This window comes from Saccopteryx bilineata, chromosome 5 (assembly GCF_036850765.1).
Source record: "Saccopteryx bilineata isolate mSacBil1 chromosome 5, mSacBil1_pri_phased_curated, whole genome shotgun sequence".
Classification (NCBI taxonomy): domain Eukaryota; kingdom Metazoa; phylum Chordata; class Mammalia; order Chiroptera; family Emballonuridae; genus Saccopteryx; species Saccopteryx bilineata.
In genome coordinates, this window is record NC_089494.1 from 150,084,950 (window position 1) to 150,098,958 (window position 14,009).

Here is a 14,009-nt window from a genome sequence, read left to right on the forward strand (position 1 = left end):
TGCTGCTGCCTCTGCCTGGATAGTAAGAGGCTCAAATTGCTGGCAACTCCCCACTCTATTTCCACTCAGCACAGGGCTCTGGGTAAGGCTCAGTCAGTCAGAGCTGCTAGCATAATCAGGCGGGCTTTCCGCCCACTCGAAGACCTCTGGCTCTGCCACTCTATCCGGTAACACAAGCGGGCGCCCACTTCCGGGGCGCTTGGAGGAAACTCTCACTCACTGTCTGCAACCAGGATATCCGGCCAGCAGTCTCACGCTCTGAGTGAAACCCCCAACCGCAGGGAAAAGTTGCAGCGTTGGAATTGAGTCTAGCTCCGTCCCCGTGTGCGGCTTTTGCAAGGCGCTGGGGCGGCCCGAGATTCCGCTTTGGCCCACACAAAGGCCCCTGACTCTGCCCCTCTCTGCGATAACACGGGTGCGCACTGCCGAGGCACTCGGAGGAATCGCTCACTCCTTATCTGCGCGCGCACACCAGGATATGAGGCCGGCCGTGGTTCCCTCTGAGTGAAACAGCCTCCAGCACGGAAAATCTCCACCGTTGGGATTAGTTCTCACTCCCTCCCGTGCGTGGCTTTCCCAGGGCGCTGGGGCTGCCCAGAGACTCTGCCCTCAGCCCACAGAAAGGCCTCTGACCCTGCCTCTCCGTGGGGCAACACGGGCACCCACTTCCGCGGCTTAGGAAGAAATCTCTCTTCCACTAACTGCGCACCGACCAGGAGACCGGGTAAAATGGCCGCTCCGCTTTTCTTTCTTTGTTTGGGTTTGGTGCGAGTGTTAGCTTGTATTGCCCGGGTTGCCACAGGATCAGATTTTCCTCGGCTTGGATCTCTGAGCCACAGCCTGGTTCGGCCGTTTTTGCTGCGGGGGCCTGGATCTATTCACCCCCTTTGCCCGCCTCAGTTTCTATATTCACAGTTACCAGAGAAAGCCGCCCTGTTTAGGTTAGTGAGGAAGGCGGAGCATTTCTTACTCCCTATTTCCTTCGGGGTTTGGTTATATATTTAGCCAATTTTTCACTCAATCATACCTTTGGGTGTATTGCGAAGAATCTGGAAGCTCCAAGTATAGGTTTTTCTGTTTCTGGTTGAAGATCTTGTTGAGTTTTGGGGGAGATTTATCGGTATCGCTTCCTACTCCGCCATTACTCTGACGTCATCCCTATTGTTACTTCTTTATTAAAGCTGTGGACTGTTGCCCCAGTCTTTATACCTATGTGTCAAAATTTTGTTAGCATGTACTTCCCTTCAAGATATAATTGAACGTTAAGTTTTATTCTAACCTGAGATTTGGGAATTCTTGCTGGAAGTATATCTCTGATTATCTGCCTCTAGTCAACTTAATACTGTTGTAGTTATGGATATGGAAAGTAAACAGTGGTGTTGTAGAAAGGCTTCTGAACTGGAAGAATCAGGAGACTAGAGTTCAAGTTCCACAGTCAATCAACTGCATGAACCTGGTCAAGTGCAGTCATCTCTTCGGGTCTAGATCCACAAAGTGTGACAGGGGGGTTAGATGAGCTGTAAGATCCTTGCCACCCTAACATTCCTGATTATTATTATTTTAATGTGTGACTTGCTCAGTACTTCCCAGCTCCCTATGGAAAATAGTCCATCACAGTAAATATTATTAAATAGCTCTTTTGCTCTGCAGTGACTTGTCTCAGTGAGCTTTGTGCAATATTCAATAAGAATTTTAGTGCCCTTTATCACTAGGCTACCTCTTCTGTCAGAAAATCTCCCCCCCCCACACAAAAGCCACATGGCCTATTCTTTCACCACCTGCAGGTTTTTGTTCAAATGTTACCTGCTGGTGATTTTCTCCTATCCCACTTAAGTTAGTGAAACCCACTCTCATGTCAGCACTTCCTATTTCCTTTCTCTGCTTTATTTTTTTTCTCCGTAGTATTATCACCATGAGATGTATTGTATCAGCGTGGATCCATTCAAAGGGCAGAAACCACATGATTAAATTAATAGAGAACTTAACATAGTGTCTTAACCAAGTATTAAAGAACAAAAAGGTAAAATAAAAGGCAACTGAAGTTTCATAGAGGTGGTAAGTGTGGGAAGCAGCTAGTCTGTGATTTGGCTGAATTTTGTCTTCCCAAAATTCATATGCTAAAGTCTTAATCCCAAGACTTTATTATCCATTCTTTTCTAATTAATACATAAAACATTTATTTTTAACATTTTCATCATTAGACATTAATTGAAGATTTTTAAATTCATTGCATACATTAGGATGATATTCTGTTATATTCTGATAAAAACAAACTAAAATAACAGTGGCTGAAGTGAGATAGAAGTTATTTCTGTCTTAGGAATCAGAAGCATTGCACAATATTTCTCTGGAAGTTCACAGAATCCTACCTTATGTGTCATTGATCAGACAGACGTTAGTTACAAAGTCACATCTAGCTGCCAGAAAGGCTGAAAATGGAATATATTATTTGTATGCCATATTAACATAAATAAAACTGAGATTCTGCTGCTAAGGGAAAAAAGGTGGCAACCAGCAGCATCTACAACACACACACTTGTCTACTTACCGCCTTGTTCTACTTCATTGCGTATCTAATCTTGACCCTTTCTGATTCTTTGGCTGCCTTGACAATTTGGCTGTTAAAGAAAAAGCAAAGATTTGGGAGGATAGAAGCCAAAGGATATTAAATCTCCCCAAACTCAAAAGACTGAAGTCCATTTATGAAGACTTTTGAGCTGGAAATGATGATAAAAATATAGATAATATGTACTGAGCACTTACTATATACCAACATTTATGCCTAAATATTTTATATATAGCATCTCACTTAATACTCAAAGTAAACCTATGGGGCAATCATTATCACTGTCATCCCCATTTTACACCTAGGAAGACAGTCGCAGAGACATTTTATAACTTGTCTAATTTCAATGGCCAGTGATAGTAGAGGTGTTGTTTATTTTTTCAGCTCACTAATTCCGAAGATGGAGTGCAGCCACTGTATTCCTCGTATCTCATAATGGGAAGGATAAAAGGATGGCAAAGTAATAACTCAGAAGATCTATTTAGAAGTACCTATAGATAATTCCTTTCTCTATAGCTTCTACTAACAATAAATGTTGGCAGCCATGTTTGTGGTATGAACCCTGAGTCTTTAAGCAGATCTAACTGAGTCAGGAATGGACATCAGCCCTTCAACTGCCTCATGATGATTCTTTTCCTTGAAATATTCAATTAGATTACAGAAGGTTTGAACTGTGGAGGGACAGAATTGAAAGATGTAGTGGAGTGAGTAAGGACTTCCATTCATAGGTGGAAACAAGAGAAATTGTACAGGCTGTGCATGACTCCTTTGCTGAGTGACTAGTACTGCCTTGTACTCAGAACCACTCAGATTCTAGTTGCCACGAGCCATGACTGGGAACCTGAATTTCATGGTCTCCACATCCCAGTCCGACGCTCTATCCACTGTGCCACCGCCTGGTCGAATTTCATGGTCTCAAGAGTTTCTTCAGGCTTACAGTAAACTCGTTGTATTAAAGTTCATTTAGGTGTGTTTCTGTTTTTTACAATCAGGAGGACCACAAGTATAACTGACATGCATTTAGACCATACTCGTTTCAGAGTGTGATGGTTGAGCAGCACTGACTCTGTAGGCAGGCTGCTTGGGTGCAAATCCAGCTTCACCACTCATTAGCTGTGTGGCCTTGTTCAAATTACTTAACCTACCTATGCCTCAATTTCTTTATAGAATGATACATTAATTACGCATGGCACATAGTTAATATTATAAATGTGTTTAATATGATTATCACTCTTTCTGTGTTAGTTCTATGAGAAAAAATAGCTTCTGTTTCTGACCTTCACAAAGTCAAAGAAAATAGTTATTATATATAAAAATGTAGTAATAGCTTCTATGTATTAATAGTTCACTGTGTGCCAGAGATGGCTAAATATATTATATAAATTAGTTTATTATGACTCCCCAAAACCTTTGAGATAGGTAATGTTACTTCCTTTTTTGCAAATAAAGAATTGAGGCCCAGAGAAATTAAGTAGTCCATGATCACCAGTAAGAGATCAACTCAAGATTCACATCTGGGTCTGATTCTAAAATCTGTGGTTTCTTCCTGGACCACAAATCACCATGGGCTTGCTCTGTGCAAAGTAGGCTGGGGGGAAATTGTCCATGATCCCTTTAGTCTCTAATGAGATATGCCATATATTTCTCAAACACCTTGCATTTGTATAGTCCTTTATTTTTTTTGCACTATGACATTACTTTAACATGAATTACTTCTTCTGTTGTATAACCCAGAATTCATTGGCATAAAAACATGTAAGTCTTTTGAGTAGATAAGAAAAATTCACTCAAGGCTTAGTTAATATCTACGAGTGTTATTTTCTCTCCTAGATCTGACTTGTAAATGGCTTATTTTGTCAGCATAGTCAGCTGACGGGCTGGGAATGCAATCTGTGACTGGTGTTGGCGGTGTATGAAGAGTGAGAAAAAGTGAATGATAGAATCAAGAGGCAAACAATGTTTAAACACAAGGCCATCAGCAGCAAAAGAAATCCTCACATGCTTCAGAACCCTGCTTTGTGTGGTAGGAGCCAGAGAGACCACAACCATAAGCTGTCTCATGTCTTTTAAATCTGTCTTGGCAAATTAGCTACTAGATAGCTTTCAAATATGCTTGGGCAGCTTGCAGTTGTAATGACTGACAGGCTGGGAAATCTGGACCTTTATGGAATAATGGTTTTAGGGAAGAGGAAAGAAAATATTCTGATTAGATGTCATTGAAGGCTTTATATGTACTATTCATGGCACTAAATTATGAGGATAACATCCTGACTTGATCTATTAAAGGGCTTCAACAGGCTCTGGAATGACAATATAGATTTTAATAGTGAGCCTAAAGTGGAACTAGTTTTCATCCAAATTGGCTTGGGAGTGGGAGAGGTTAAGTTTAGCATCAAGTTGGAGCAGACAGAGATACATTTCCAAAGCCCTAAGAAAAGTTTTAAAGTCTTAATCCCAGATATCTCTTAGTTCCTTTATTGCCAGTTTTCACTGTGTTTCCTTTAACAAATGGAAAGTATCTTTTTTGCTTAGAGATTTGGGAGAAATGGACATCAAGTTTTAGCTAGTTTTGTTTCTTTATAACTAGAAATGATATTAGTATTCTATACATTATTGCAAATATTCCAAGTTGATAGACAAAACCTTTTTCATGGGAGAGATTCCCATTTCACTTCTTCTCCTGGGACATGAAAGGTTATTGTAGAACACAATGCTGCCGATGTTTCCATTTCAGTTCAGGCATATTTTTGTTTCATCATCTAGGCAGTAACCATGGTTGACTACATAATATTTTTGTACTGAGTTCTGCAACTATTTCTCCACATGGCCTTGCTAATCCAGCATCTGCATTGCATATCCAACTGAAATGGTGCTCCTATAAGCCATGACGATTGCAAAATTTTAATATAGGATGGTTTAGAAAGTTATACATAATAGTTTTAATTTCACAAACATCTCATTAAAAACATTTTAGTGTTTCTTGTGTAATATTTTACATTCCTATGAACATCGTGTGTCGGGTAACATCTATTGTAGAATGATTATATATACATAAACATTTAGAGTTTGCAAAGCATTTTTGCAGGCTATCTTAATAATAATTTAAATAAGTTATTAGTACCAATTTAGAGATAAGAAACCTAAGGTTGAGGGGGCAAGTTTGACTCTGATGTCAAACTCCTCCATCATTGAGTAAGGGTAGCAGAACAGGGAGGTGGTTATATAGGCAGCCATTCACACATGATAGGTCAGAGACCACCGGTACACATGGCATGTCTTCACCTCCCTGAGTGCAAAGCCTTATACAGACGCTACTCCCTCAATTCAAAATCAAATGAGAAGAACAAATAATTTTATTCCTAGAAGAGCTTCCAATACCTGTTGTGTTAATCCTCGTCTTTATAAATCCTTTTATCTCTCTAGTTAAAATTGCCCTGGACAAGATCTTAACTTTGTTTTTCCTGCAAAAGTTCAGATTTTTGTGGGTAAATCCCTTCGGTGTTTCGCATGGCTCCCAGGTTTCTCAATGAAAGTTGCAGAGTGTCTCCTTTGTTATCGTCAAGTGGCATGCTCACAGAGATAGATAAACCACACAATTATGGGGTAGAGCTATAATTACCTCTGCTTTCTAAACCACAGTGTAGGATCTTTATGCTACTTCCTTTTGAATGTGATAGTTAATTGTTATTACTATGTTATCATGTAGCATTAACTAATAAACCCAACTAAGCTACCTAGTAATTCAAGAGTCATTGCATAACAAAGAACCTGGTGACTTAAAGTGTGATCAGCATTTATGAAATGTGTGAACTGCCTCCATCACTATTGTAACCCATCAAATTGTTGTTGCTTGTGTTCAGCCTGGGATTATAGCTCTCATAAAAGCCTTAGCAGTGTAGTGTCCTGAGCCTGGTTTTGAAATACCTGAACATCACACAGGCATGAAGCCGTACAGTGTCTGACTCAACAATGTAATGCCACTCACTGTGCTGTTTGTGTGTATTTAAGAGGAGAGCTTAAAACTGGATTTCTGTGTGCACATATGGACTCGGGGCATTTGGGGAGGGAGTAGGAGTGTCTTTATGTTCAATCAACAGGCAAGCCTGCTATACTGGTAATGGTATGTATTAGAGAGATAGAAGAACTAGTTTATAAAAATGAGAACTGCTGTTTATCCCACTCACTATGACCTATCACCCAATTTTTAGCAGTGTCTGGAGCCAAAGTTTAGGACATTTTCTCCCTCCTTGTAAAGCACCTTTGAGTTGTAAAATAACAAACAGGTATCTTTGCAACTATACATTGTACCTGGATCTATCAGTCGATGTACCTTCATATCAGTCTATCTTGGTATCTTTATATCTATGTATATGTTTATTTGTGAGTTTATATATCTCTTTTTATATCTTTATGGGACATGCTGGCATGATTAGGCCCAGATTACTAACTCCAGACTGGAGTTCATGGATAACAAGAGGAAACTCGAAAGGGCCTACACATTGCATAGTTGAGCCTGAGGCTTTCTGGCTTTCCAGAAATCCTGCAACTCTTTCTTTCCCCCAACACCTTGTTTCTGTGATGTCTCTTGCATCTGTCTGCTCCAGCTGCATCTATGCCAGCTGAATTCTTTACTCACTATTAACTGAAATTATGACAGTATCACAAACAGGCTCCCTGCCTCCTCCTTTCTAACATTCTACACCAGTGGTCCCCAACCTTTTCTGGGCCAAGGACCAGTTTAATATCAGAAAATATTTTCATGGACCGGCCTTTAGGGTGGGATGAATAAATGTATCATGTGACTGAGACAAGCGGCAAGAGTGAGTCTTAGACGGATGTAACAGAGGGAATCTGGTCATTTTAAAAAAATAAAACATCGTTCAGACTTAAATATAAATAAAACAGAAATAATGTAAGTTATTTATTCTTTCTCTGCGAACTGGTACCAAATGTCCTACAGACCGGTACCAGTCCGCGGCCCGGGGGTTGGGGACCACTGTCCTAAACCATATGCATATGTCCTCCCTCTTGTTAAATATTGGTAATGATTTCCTAAAGCTTAACTGGCTATTCAAAGCCTTCTGCAGACCTCCATCTACGTTTCCAGCATCTATCTCATGTGTACTTGGTCAGGATCCCTTAAGTCCTACCAGAGTGGTTGCTGGTTTTGAGATATTATGTAGCACCTTCCTTCTGCACCACTTCTTTTGCTAGGCTTTCCAACTAAATTCTGTCCTTGAACGTTTGAGCCATTCTTGAATGGCCTTCCTTTCTTTTTTTCTCTCTCTCTCTCTTTCTCTTTCTTTTTTTCTAGTATGGAATGCTTAATAAATTTGTGTGTCATCCTTGTACAGGGGCCATGTTAATCTTGGTATCATTCCAATTTTAGTATCTGGGCTGCCCAAATGAGCATGAATGACATTTCTGGTACAAAAGAAAAATCTTTGATTTTCTGATTTTCTCCAAAGAAATGACTTTAGATAGGCCTTATATGCCCTAATTGATTTAATCCTATTGTAATCATGGACTCTCTCAATGTTACAATTCTAAGAAAGTCTCAGATTTGGATCCTTCTTTCCACCCCCATTGCCATTGCTTTCATTTAGGGCAATATTTTCAACTGCTGGTCCGAGGACTGGTCTGCCAGAAATTTTGTGCTGATTTGCAAAAGAGTTTACCACCTTGATGTTGTTTGAAGGTTATAGACCCAATGATCTTAATCAAATTCGCTTATGCTCAGGGTGATTTCTGCCTTAGTGGCCCCCAAAATAATTCTATTTCTACAGTTCCTAAGTGTAAAAATGTTGAAAACCACTGGGTTAGGGGATTCCTCTTTTCTATAATATTGCAAATGATATTCCTTTTCATTTATCTTCTAGTCATTTGCACGTATTGCTACTATAGTGTTTAAAATGTTAATATAATCATTTACTTATTGTTCCTCTATTTAAAGTCATGTTCCAAGAAGAAATTTGGATGGATGAGTGAGGAAGAGCTATTATAATCTATGGGTTTATGGTTTTATCAATTTTAGCCATTATTACTTCAAATTTCTTCACCTCTCTTCTCCTTTGGAGATTCCAATCACATGTATATTTGGCTACTTATAATTTTCTCAGAATTCAGTGATGTTCTTTATATATATTTTAAAATTCTTATTTCTGTTTCATTTTGGATAGTTTCTACTGTTATGTTTTCAAGATAACTATTTTTTTCCTCCTATAATATCTAACCTGTCATTAATCCTGTACAGTGAGTTTTCCATTTTACACACTGAAGTTATCATTTCTAGAAGTTGAATATGCATCTTTTTAAAAAAATATCTTCCATCTTTCTACTTTTTTTTTAAACAGATGAATATATTTATAATAATAGTTTTAATGTCCTTGTCAGCTTATTCTAATATCTAAGTTCTGGGTATGTTTTGGTTGAGGAATGTTTCTTTTCATTATGAATCATATTTTCTCTCTTCTTCACTTGACTGATACTTTTTGATTAGATATTAGACATTGTGAAATTTGCATTATTGGATGCTGGATTTTGAAATTTTTTATGTGTTCTTTTAAAAACTTTTTCAATTGATTTGAGAGAGAGAAAGCATCAATTTGTTGTTCAATTTAGTAGTTCCATTTAGGTGAGCTCTATAAGTATTCTTTTTTTTTGTATTTTTCTGAAGCTAGAAACGGGGAGAGACAATCAGACAGACTCCCGCATGTGCCCGACAGGGATCCACCAGGCACGCCCACCAGGGGGCGATGCTCTGCCCCTCCGGGGCGTCCCTCTGCCGCGACCAGAGCCGCTCTAGCGCCTGGGGCAGAGGCCAAGGAGCCATCCCCAGTGCCCGGGCCATCTTTGCTCCAATGGAGCCTTGGCTGCGGGAGGGGAAGAGAGAGACAGAGAGGAAGGAGAGGGGGAGGGGTGGAGAAGCAGATGGGCACTTCTCCTGTGTGCCCTGGCCGGGAATCGAAGCCGGGACTTCTGCACGCCAGGCTGACGCTCTACCACTGAGCAAACCGGCCAGGGCTATAAGTATTCTTGAAGTTTGTTCTGAAATGCATTTCAGTTTCTTAGAAACTGGGTTCCTTCTGGGTCTTGCTGTTAAGATTTGTGAGAGTAGAATAGTGCTCATTCTAGGGCTCATTATTCCCTACTCCTGAGAAAATACCTATTTAGGTACTTTACCCAATGCCTTGCTAATCTTTAGGCTTTCTAATCTGGCTTTGAGAACTATTCTCAAGTCTCTGTGAGTGCCAAGAACTGTTATCTCTAAATCCTTTTGGATGGTTCTTTTCCTCGTTTTGAAGAGTCTCCTCGCATGCATGAGCTGGTCAGTAGTAAGTTGGGTACTATAGGGGGTGTCCCCTGCAGGTATCTGCACTTTCTTTGAGCAACTCTCTCTCCTCTGACACTTGTTCTTAGAATAGAACTGCATTGGTCAATTTAGAGACTCAACTCTATCTCCATGGCTTATGCAATACATTAAGCTCCACCTGAGTTACCTTTCTCTGCACCATGATCTGGAAACTCTCTCAAGGTTCACTTTGTTTGCTTTTAATCTTTAAAGGGTTACTGTCCTTCATTATCTGATATACATGGTCTTACAGACCATTTTTTCACGTTTCTTTTGGTCCACTTTTTAGTGGTTTCAGCTGGGAGAGAACTTCAGTTCCAATTATTCCATCTTGGCTGGATTAGCTTTATTTGTAATTATATTTTCACATTCCTCCTCAAATATATAATTCTTAAAATAGAATCAAGTTTTATTTCTCAACATTCTCTTAATGTGTCTATATTTTAAAACTTTTTTTGTTTTCTTCAAGAGAATGACTGTAACTTGCTAGAACACGGTGAGTCCTCTGAAAAATGAGCCACTTGTTCTGAAAGTTTTTTCTTTTTCATTCTCCACATTACTGTTTTTCCTTATTACAGAGTTTTATCACTGACCTGCAAATGTCCTGGGCAATATTTGAATTGCCTCTTATGTTTCCTTGTATCATAATGCTTTACTAAAGACAGAATATTTACGTAAGTTGTGGACTAAGAAGGTTTAGACCAATATTTACAATGGAAATATGCTTGGGTAAGTAGAAAAATATTTCTAATATTTTTGTACTTTTGTATTATATTACTAGTATCCTACCTGTAATGGTGAATTCATATTTGATTCTTTCTTGTCTCCTTTTATCACCTTATATCTGATGTCAAATTATGTCAATTGTATTTCTATAAACTTTTTTCATTTTGTACTTCCTTATGTGGTTTCACTTCCTAGTTTAGGCTCTAATAAAATATTTCTTGACAGCTTTAATAGTCTCTCTTCCCAATCCCATGTGCACACCCAACAAGTCATCAAACATGTATTGATTATAGTCTATATTCTAAGAAATGTTAAGACCTGGCTTGGGATGGTCTGATAGTGCTAAAGCGAAACTTAAATACCTGCCTCTTTCTCTCCAAAACCCTTAATGAATTCCTCCCTCTAAGATAATTAAATTCAAATTTCATTTCATGACAGTTGTAAAATCTTATATTTTGTTAAATAAAAAGTTTTTGTTTTTACACATGAAATATTCTCTTTGCTTTGCTGGAATTTGATATGTGCATTCTTTACTCCCTCCTTCAAGTTCTAACTCAAAGTTTTCTTTACCACAAAGATGAATGTGATCACCTTCCAATTGGGGAGTTTTATTTTCTCATAGGCTTTTCAACTTTTTATCATACATTATTTTTACTTATATTTATATGTTATCTCCTCAAATGACAAGAAAACAGTTTGAGGGAAGGATTAGCATTGGGCTCATCTTTCTATTTTCTGATATGTTTTGAACTTAATCATAGATGTTTAATAAAAGGTAGAAAATAGGTGAACAAATTAGGGCCATGGGTCACTTAAATCTCTTGTCAAAACAATTCTAAATGAACCAAAAATTCAGGAATGTTCTATCTGGTACCTACTTGTGACTATGGGAAGAAATACAACTCTTGGCCCATTGGGCTGGGGAAGAAAGAATAAGTTCTGTAAGATTATTCTGATAGTTTCTTTTTGGATCAATGCATAAGACTATATTAGCAAATCAATGCTAAGCCTCAAATGGCAAAACATCAAGAAAATTGATATAGCAGTGCATGAAGAGTACATTATTTTTTCTTTTAAATAAAGGTTACTAATAGGTGCCTTTGATATCAAATAAGTGGGAAATTTTGAAAATATTTTAGAAAACTTAAAATTTCATGTAATAAACAAACTCATAGCTCTGCCCCTTTTTAGCTAGATATCTTAACTGAAACCTTAATTTTCTCATCTGTAAAATGGGAATGATTATACTCCATAGTATTGTTGTAGGAATAACTTAGTTATTTTGAATGGAATGCTTAGCATAGTCCTTTTTGTTATTTTAGTTAGCATTATATAAGTTTTAACTATTATTATTATAGACCACAACTTACAAAAATACCAAATTTGCATTTTTTCTTGTTTATTTAAGCTGTGTAAAACATTTTATTTGCATGTTGCAAATGTTCAAACTATATTTGTTCTCAAAATGAGTGAGTTCAGACCTTCTCTCATTCCTTGTCATGGGAGGGACTTAAACTGAAAAGCATTTTCATGACAGTGAGTGACATTAAATACTGAAATGAGAGACTGAGAAGGGAGGGATCTTTTCCTGAAGGCCTTTAGGATTAGGAGAGTAATTCATTTGTATCATCTTAGAAATAATCTTGCTAGAAGCAATGGAGAAGACAGATGAAGTCCTATCAATTTTATAATTTTAAAATTGCAAATATCAATCATTGAATGATATAGACAATTCTGTCTCTCACCACATTACTTGTACCCAAATTATGTGCTTGGAAGAATATTGATTTAACACCTTTGGGGGCATGATACTTGTTAGACTTCTATAACCTAGCATTCCAAACAGTAGGCTCCTACTTCCCTTCCAATTTGAAATATAAGGCAAGAACTTATATATAAGGCTAAAAAAGGATGTAAAAAATATAAAGATAGTCACTTAAAGTGCTGAGAGGCCCCTTTATTTTCAAATGGTGGTTGTAATTCCTGAAACTCTAGTTATTAATCTGTTCTTTTGGGGTAACTCATTTGACCAGAATTGTGTAACCATTTTTAACTTGTTATTAATACAAAGAAGTAAATTTTAGTTCCAGAACTGTTAAGATTTTGAAGGTCTTCTCTCAGCAGTGAGAGATAAAAACAGGGCATGGAGAAATGTTAATTTTCCATGAAATAAGGAGAAGAAGTAAGATCCTATTTGGGCAGAGAACACAGAATTTCTTATGTGGGGAGACCACAGTAATTGAATGTGTCTTGGGTAGCCAGACTGCAGTGTTGGAGGCAGGTAAAAGGAGAGACAAGAGGACTGAGAAAGTGCTGAAGTAAAACATTTCTGATTTCTCACTATTTCTTAAAGCCACGTCTCATGACACTCATGTTTCAAATAAGGGTGTTGAATTAGAAACAGTGCTTCTCAATTCACTTTATATTCTGACTTTGCACCTTAATTTGGGTGAAGAAATAGAAGAGAGGTTTGAGTGTGCACGTGGGTGGGATGAAGACCTGGACCACAAATACAATCAAGGTGGAGGGCGCTGTGGTTCTTAACTTTGCTGATGTCTCCCTTTCCTGTTTGTGCTGGGGGCTGAAGATCCCTTCCAGCTATAAGCTGCTTGGGTTCTGTATACTGTTCTCAGCATAATAGTCTGCCATGCTGATGTGCTACATTCACAAATTTGATTGAAATTTGTGACCACAACTATTTTCAGCAACTTAAAACTACCATACAGGTATATGTGCATGTTGTGATAAATTGAGCCAATTACAAACCACCACTGGAAAAACAAACAGGAACAGAGTTTAATATTTCTCCTTCACTTACTTCTTTATTCCAAGTACCAGAGATTTTATAGTTCAAATTATCTACATGATTGTCTCAGCACTTCCCTTTAATTTCTACATAGAGGTAACTCAAATTATGGACAACATTGCCAATGCCCCCAATTTCTTTTTGGTTTCATGATAATAAACATTTCTTAAAAACTTAAAAAAAATTGATATGCCCTTTTCACTTTGACCATGCAGATGGGAAAATTATAAATAACAAATTCTTGACATGCTTCTGAAATAAAAAGTGATGAAGAGTTTAGTCATTTGATTAAATTCTCCCAATAAAATCTCACCTAGCCTACTCTTACCCCAGGGATAAAGGGCTGTGAACATAATAGACATTATTTTTCTTTTGAAAATACTTGTATCTTGTCAAGATGTCATCAATACAAAGACTTTGACATTTTTAATGCAACAATTGGGAAGCAGGTGAATTTTTCAATCTTCCCAGCCAATATAAGTCAGTATGAGATACTTAATTTCTATTTGAGATCCTTCCTTTCTATTATAAACAGATCCCGCAGTGGGAGATAAATTTCA

General features: G+C 38.0%; 1 pseudogene; it reads right to left on the reverse strand.

Moving 5' to 3' along the window:
- Positions 1-7,875: 7,875 nt before the first annotated feature.
- LOC136307152 (U6 spliceosomal RNA) lies at positions 7,876-7,969 on the reverse strand (annotated as a pseudogene).
- Positions 7,970-14,009: the final 6,040 nt, after the last annotated feature.